Source organism: Heterocephalus glaber, unplaced genomic scaffold (assembly GCF_053883595.1).
Source record: "Heterocephalus glaber isolate CG9 unplaced genomic scaffold, H.glaber_assembly_v1.0 deba00001790, whole genome shotgun sequence".
Classification (NCBI taxonomy): Eukaryota; Metazoa; Chordata; class Mammalia; order Rodentia; family Bathyergidae; genus Heterocephalus; species Heterocephalus glaber.
In genome coordinates, this window is record NW_028258473.1 from 4,197,463 (window position 1) to 4,205,143 (window position 7,681).

Genomic DNA, 7,681 nt, shown 5'->3' on the forward strand with positions numbered 1-7,681 from the left:
AACTTGCACAACTGACCTTCCACAAAAGCTTGCTTGTAGTGTGGAAATTTTTACTTCCTCTAAGGAGAAGCCAGGATGGCAGCAGGCTGAAAACTGATGTGCTCTGTGCTTTTCCCTCTCCTGAGGCCAGATCTCCCCATATGTGTCACACAATTTAACATCATTTTGAAATTCACAAAAGTGACATGGTAGTATATGAAATGCATATAGTGAGTTAATTATTTGCATAGAGCACTGGACCAACCTAAAAATGTCTCTCTGTTTCTTTTTCTTCCCTTTCAAACCAGTCTTCACATTTCCCCGAGTTGCCATCTAAATAATATAAGCTTACCATTTCACTTACTTTTCAAAGTGATTCTCATTGCTGATAATGTAATCAACTATGCTGTGACTATTAGCTATTACCTGTGTTAGAATGAAAAACATGTGTGAATGAACTAATAACCAAAATTGTTCACCCATTTAAGAGATGAAACTATGGAAGCTTAATGGAAGTAGGATTTGGTCATGGATATTGAACAAGTCAGTCTGAGACTAGAACCTGGAATTTCTGATTCCCAGGCTACAGTCTAGCTTATCTACTATCTGTTGTATGTTTTGGCTCTGCCTGATGAAAAGAAAAAATATCTATTGAGCTAAGATACATACTGTTACAATTCAGATCTAATACTCCCCCTTAATGTCTCATATGCTTGTAAAGGGACTGGATCATGGAGGCACTACACTCATTATTGGATTCATCCATTCACTGAGGAGTTCAGTAGGTGAATGTGGTGCTAGGAGAAGGAGCTTCATTGGAGGTGGGCCATGGGGGACATGACTTGATGAGGTGTATTCTTGAACCAAGCTTCTTTTTCTGCTTTCTGTGTGCCATAAGTTGAGCATTTTATCCTTCACCATTTCTCAAGGTCATCCTCTTTCTACCTGGGAACCAGCTGACCATGGACTAAAACCATTAGCCAAAATAATACTCTCCACCTTTAGGGTGTGAGTGTTGTGTATTTTGTGACAGCAATGAGAAAGCAACTAAGACAGATTTTGTTACAAGAGTAGTGTCATTGTTATGACTGCACCTGATCATGTGGTTTAAAACCCTTTAGAGCTGACATGCAGGAGGAATTTGGAAACATTTGGAGATGACAACTACAGAAGTCCTAGAATACTGTAAGATGACCTTGATTAGAGATTCTGGTTGGAGGGTGGAAGAAAAGAATGTTGATAAGAATGTAGAGAATAAAGGCTCAGGAAGTATGAGTTGGGGACAAGAACTCCATTGACAGTTGGACTAGAGGCAATATGTGTTATAGTCTTGCAGAAATTTTGCCTTCATTTTGCCCATGTCCTGAGGATTTTCAGGAGTCAATTTAATCTTGTGGACATAATTTAAAAGAAGCCAAACTTTCAGGCTATAATGTGGGTACTTCTGGCTGCTTTTACCCAGACCTACAGTGTGAGTGGAGTGACTCCAGGAGAGAGTCCATGTGGGCTGCAACCAGCAGTGAAATATGGATGGGTTCACCTCAGCCCTTTGGAAATTACACCTCAACTGGCCTGACTACTTGACACACAGCTACAAGATTTAATGTTTTCCCTGCTCAGATTTGGTCTTGCTTTACTGTGATTCCTTTTTATCTCTATATTCCTTTTTTTTTTGGAATGGAATGTTTATCATGTGCCATTTTATTTTGGAAGTATTTATCTTTGCTTTTATAGGGGCTTACAGCTAGAGTCCACCTTGAGTCTCAGAGGAGACTTGAGACTTGTATTTTTCAGCAATGTTAAAACTTGGGGGGCTCTTGGAGCTAGACTAAATGCATTTTATATAATTAGATAAATATAAGTTTTGGGGACTATGGATGAACTTGTATGGTTTATATCTAAAAATTCTGACAAAATTCTCATATGTGTAGAAGGAGATTGGATCATAGGGCTAGAATGAATCCATTGATGAGTTCAATAGCTTAATGTGCTACTACAAGGAGGGCTTGGTTGGATGAAGGTCATGGTGAGACATGAACTGGAAGTATCTACTCTTGTGTCTAGCTTCTTCTTCTCTCTCTCTTTTCTGGCTTTGCTCAGTTGAGCAGCTTTTCTTCCACTATTCCTCTCTGCCATGTTGTTTCTGCCTTGGAGTCAGCCAAACATGGTATGAAAATGTGAGACAAAATAAACCTCTCCACCTTTAATTTGTGAATGTTGGGCATTCTGGCTAAGTAATGAGGAAGTGGCTAAGATATCTACCATACTCAGAGCTCTAAGCATTTGCTGAATATATAGAATTATGAAGAATTACATCTACATTCATATCATTTTTCCAGATAGCCCAGTTATTGTTAATCCTGCAATGTGAAAACATAAGCAACACCAAAATTCAAACAGGCACCATTTAGTGAGTGCTTCCAATATGGCAAACACTCCACTAAATATTTCCTTTCAATGCTCTCAATGAATATGAAAGATATATACCATTTCTATTTTTATTTCATAGGTAAGGAAACATCAATAAGTGGACTTACTAAAATTTACACATCTAAAAAGTGATAGACTTATGAGCAGCCATAGCACCACCTGAGAACAGAGAACTGCTGCCCACAGAGCAGAGGAGGTGAACCTTCTGGGCCGCCATACCACTGTCCTGAGTGCTAAGGGGGTGAGCTGAATGGGTGCCAGCACACACATCCCTCCCCCATTGAAATGAGAAAACACATAAACAAGTCTCAAAATCAGACTTCCAGATCACCTAAGGTAACCCCAAAGGGAAATGAGATGGAATGATCTGATACTGAACCACCTGGACTCCCTGAACTGGAAAAAAAAGAGTATTTGGAAAAAATGAAATCAAAAATAATTTCACAGATATCAGCAGAGATTGTGTACATAGTGCAAAAAATGATTAATAAATCTAGAAAGCACACAGATAAAAAAATAGAAGAGCTGAGAAACATAATGGAATCCCAACATAGGAAACAAATGGAATCCATAAAACATATGCAAACAGATATCCAGGAGATTAAAAGCTCCATTGAAAGTTTATGCAGCAGAATGAGCCAATGTGAGGACAGAATTTCAGATATAGAAAATGATTGCAATTAGTTCCAAAGAAAAGAAAAAGTTCTTTAAAATAGTAAGGAACCACAAGAAATCAATCCAGCAGCTGCTAGATGATGCAAAGAATAACATAAGACTGATAAGAGTCAATGAAGAAACAGGAGAGAGTAAAGATGACATTAAAACAATGTTCATAGACATGATGGCAGAATATTTCCCAAGCAGGGGAAAAGAACTTGACATACAGATAAGTGAGGCATATAGGATTCCAACTAGACTTGATCAAAAACATCTACACAGGGCAGGGGATTTAGCTCACTGGTTTTGCTGCCTGCTGCGCAAGTGCAAGGACCTGAGTTCGATCCCTGGTACCAAAAAAAAAAAATCTACACATAGGCATATAATAGATTCTCAAAACCCAACAGAAGAACAAAATTCTATAAGTAGTTAGAGAAAAAAAAAATAACACAAAAAGGAAAGCCCATCAGAATCACAGCAGATTACTCAATGCAAACCCTCAAGGCAAGAAGAGCTTGGAGGGACATACTTCAAGCCCTAAAGGAAAATGGCCTCCAACCTAGATTGATGTACTCTGCAAAACTAGCTTACAAAATTGATAGAGAAATGATATAATTTCATGACAAACAGCATCTTAGGAACTTCATGAGTACCAAAACAGCACTCCAAATGTTTTAGACAATATCCTAGGAAAAGACAATAGGGATCAAAACCCCAGGAAGCCCAGCAAAATGAATCCATCCAGCACAAGAAGAAATTAAACACAAAGGGGGAGAATCCAACAAAAAGAAAATGTAATGCAAAGGAAAATTCAATACATCTCAGTTATAACCATCAGTGTTAATGGTCTCAGTTCACCAATCAAAAGAAATAGACTGGCAGAATGGGTCAAGAAGCCAGATCCAACAATATGCTGCATGCAAGAAACACACTTAATTCAAAAAGAAACTCATAGACTGAAAGTTAAAGGGTGGAAAATAATATTCCATGAAACAAGAAACTGAAAAAAAGCAGGAGTAGCTATTCTCTTTGCAGATCAAGTGTATTTCAAACCAACACTGATTAAGGGATACAAAGAAGGGCATTACAACCTTGTAAAGGGAAGAATCCAAGAGGAATAGATGACAATCATAAACATATATACACCAAACACTAGTGAGCCCAACTATATAAAAGAAATACTAACAGACATGAAAAATCAAATAAGCACTAATACAATAGTAGTGGGAGACCTCAATACCCCACTGTCACAAATAGATCTACTAGACAAAAAATAAGCAACAAAATACCAGAACTCAATCAAACTCTTGAACAAATGAAAGTAACAGATATTCACATGCAGTGTTCCACTCCACAAAATCAGAATACATATTCTTTTCAGCTGCACATGGGTCGTTCTCCAAAATTGACCACATACTTGCTCATAAAACATGTTTAAGTGCAAAGAATTGAAGTTATCCCCTGCATATTATCAGATATGTTGTGATGAAATTGGAGATCAATAGCAAAAGAAACTGCAAGAATTTCTTAAACGCATGGAATTTGAACAACACACTTCTGAATAAACAATGGATCACAAAGGAAATAGAAGAAGAAATCAGACAGTTCCTACAATTAAATGACATTGCGACGACAACATATTGGAATCTATGGAACACAATGAAAGCTGTCTTATGAGGTAAATACATAGCAGTGAATACTAACATTAGAAAAATTGAGCGTACCCAATTAAACAAGCTGATGCCGAACCTCAAGCTTCTGGAAAAAGAAAAGCAGAACAAACCCAAAGCTCATACAAGGGAGGAAATTATAAAGATCAGAGAAGAAATCAATGCAATGGAGACTAAGAGAATGATACAAAAAAAAAAATGAAGCCAAGAGTTGGTTCTTCAAAACAATGAACAAAATTGACAAAATCTTAGCCAACTGTACCAGAAAAAGGAAAGAAAAGGCCCAAATCCATGCAATTAGGAATGAAATGGATGAAATTACAATGGACCCAGCAGAAATCCAGAGGATCGTGAATAACTACTTTGAGAACCTATAGGCCAATAAGGTGGAAAACATAGAAGAAATGGACAGATTCCTAGATATCTATGAGTTACCAAAGTTAAATAAAGAAGACCTAAAAATTCTAAACAACCCTATAGCAATCAATGAAATTGAAAACATAATTAAAATGTACCAACTAAGAAAAGCTCATGTCCTGATGACTTCATCCCTAAATTCTACAAGACATTTAGAGAGGAACTACTGCCACTACTGTTTAAACTCTTCAATGAAATTGAAAGGGAAGCAATACACCCGAATTCATTCCTGGAAGCAAGCATCACCTTGATCACCAAAGTAGAGCAAGACCCAACCAAAAAAGAGAGCTATAGGCCCATCTCACTAATGAACATAGATGCAAAAATCCTTACTAAGATACTGTTAAATAGAATGCAGAAAATCATCAAGAAGTTCATACACCCTGACCAACTGGGATTCATCCCAGGGATGCAGGGATGGTTCAAAATATGCAAATCAATCAATGTAATACACTATATCAATAGAGCCAAGGACAAAACCATATGATCATCTCAATAGGTGCTGAAAAAACATTTGACAAAATCCAACATGCATTTATGATAAAAACCCTACAAAAAATTGGAATAGCTGGTCTCTACCTCAAATTGATAGAAGCCATCTATGAAAAACCAACAGTCAATATCATATTAAATGGTCAACAACAGAAATCCTTCCCACTAAAATCAGGAACAAGACAAGGATGTCCACTATCACCAATCCTGTTCAATATAGTCTTGGAAATATTAGCCATAGCAATCAGTCAAGAGAAAGAAATAATAGGAATAAAGATAGGAACCAAAGAAGTCAAATTGTCATTATTTTTAAATAACATGATATTCTATATAGAAGACCCCAAGAACTCCACCAAAAGTCTTCTAGACTTAATAACCAAGTTCAGTAAAGTAGCTGGATACAAGGTCAACACACAAAAATCAATAGCTTTAATCTACACAAACAACAGCCTTACGAGAGAGAAATAGGCCAAACAATTCCTTTCACAATAGCATCCAAAAAAAGGAAATACCCGGGAACCAACCTAACAAAAGAAATCAAAAGCCTCTATGCTGAAAACTATAGCACTCTGAAAAGAGAGATTGAAGAGGATATCAGAAAATGGAAAGACATCCCTTGCTCCTGTGTAGGAAGAATAAACATAGTGAAAATGTCCATACTTCCAAAACTGCTAAATAGATTTAATGCAATCCCAATTGAATTCCCAGCAGCATACTTCACAGACCTACAGAAAACAATCCAAAAATTCATTTGGAACAAGAAGAGACCCAGAATAGCAAAACCAATTCTACTCAGCAGAGACATGGCAGGGGGTGTCACAACCCCCAACTTGAAACTATGCTACAAAGCTACTGTGATAAAAACAGCATGGTATTGGCAAAGAAACAGTCATGAGGACCATTAGAAAAGATTAGAAGATGCAGAAAGAACTTCAGACACACTCATCTACCTCAACTTTGACAAAGGAGCCAAACACCCTTACTGGAGGAAAGACAGCCTCTTTAATAAATGGTACTGGAAAAATTGGGTTTCAAATTGGCAAAGGTTAAAACGAGACCTATATCTCTCATGCACAAAACTAACATTGAAATGTATTAAAGATCTAAATATTAAAACAGAAACACTAAACCGGCTGAAACAGAGGTTAGGTAGAACTCTTGAAGACATTGGTGTAGGAAAAGATTTTATAAACAAAACCTCAGTTCCCCATGAATTAGCATAAACAATCAACAAGTGGGATCTCTTCTTACTAAAAAGCTCCTGTACAGCAAGAGAAACCACCAACAGTGTGAAGAGACAACCCACAATGTGGGAAAAAATTTTCACCTGCCTTTCCTCAGACAAAGGTCTACTATCTCGAATCTATAAAGAACGTTAGAAAATCAGACCTCCCAAATTTAAAGACCCAATCCAAAAATGGGCATCTGAAATGAACAGATATTTCTCAGACAATGAAGCAGAAATAGCAAATAAATATATGAAAAAATGTTCAACTTCACTGGTCATTCGTGAGATGCAAAGGAAAACAATGTTGAGATTCCACCTCACCCCAGTAAGAATGGTTGCTATCATGTAGTCATCCTATAACAAATGCTGGCGGGGCTGTGTGGAGAGAGGAACACTGCTCCACTACTGTTTGGAGTGTAGACTGGTACAACCATACTGTCGAAATCAGTATGGTGATACCTCAAAGAACTAGGAATGGAAGTCCCATTTGACCTAGCTATTCCCCTGCTGGGTATCTTCCCCAAAGAATTAAAAGAATTATACCACAGTGATATATGTGTACCCATGTTCATAGGAGCACAGTTTGTAATAGCTAAAACTTGGAAGGACCCCAGTTGCCCATCAACTGAAGACTGGTTAAAGAAAATGTGTTTTTTTTTTATAAAATGGAGTACTACTCAGACATAAAAAATTAGAAATTAGAGACATTTATAGCTAAATGGATGCACATTGAGGAGATACTCTTAAGTGAAATAAATAGGACACACATGTGTAAATGCCAAATAGTTTCTCTAGTGTGAGAAGCTGA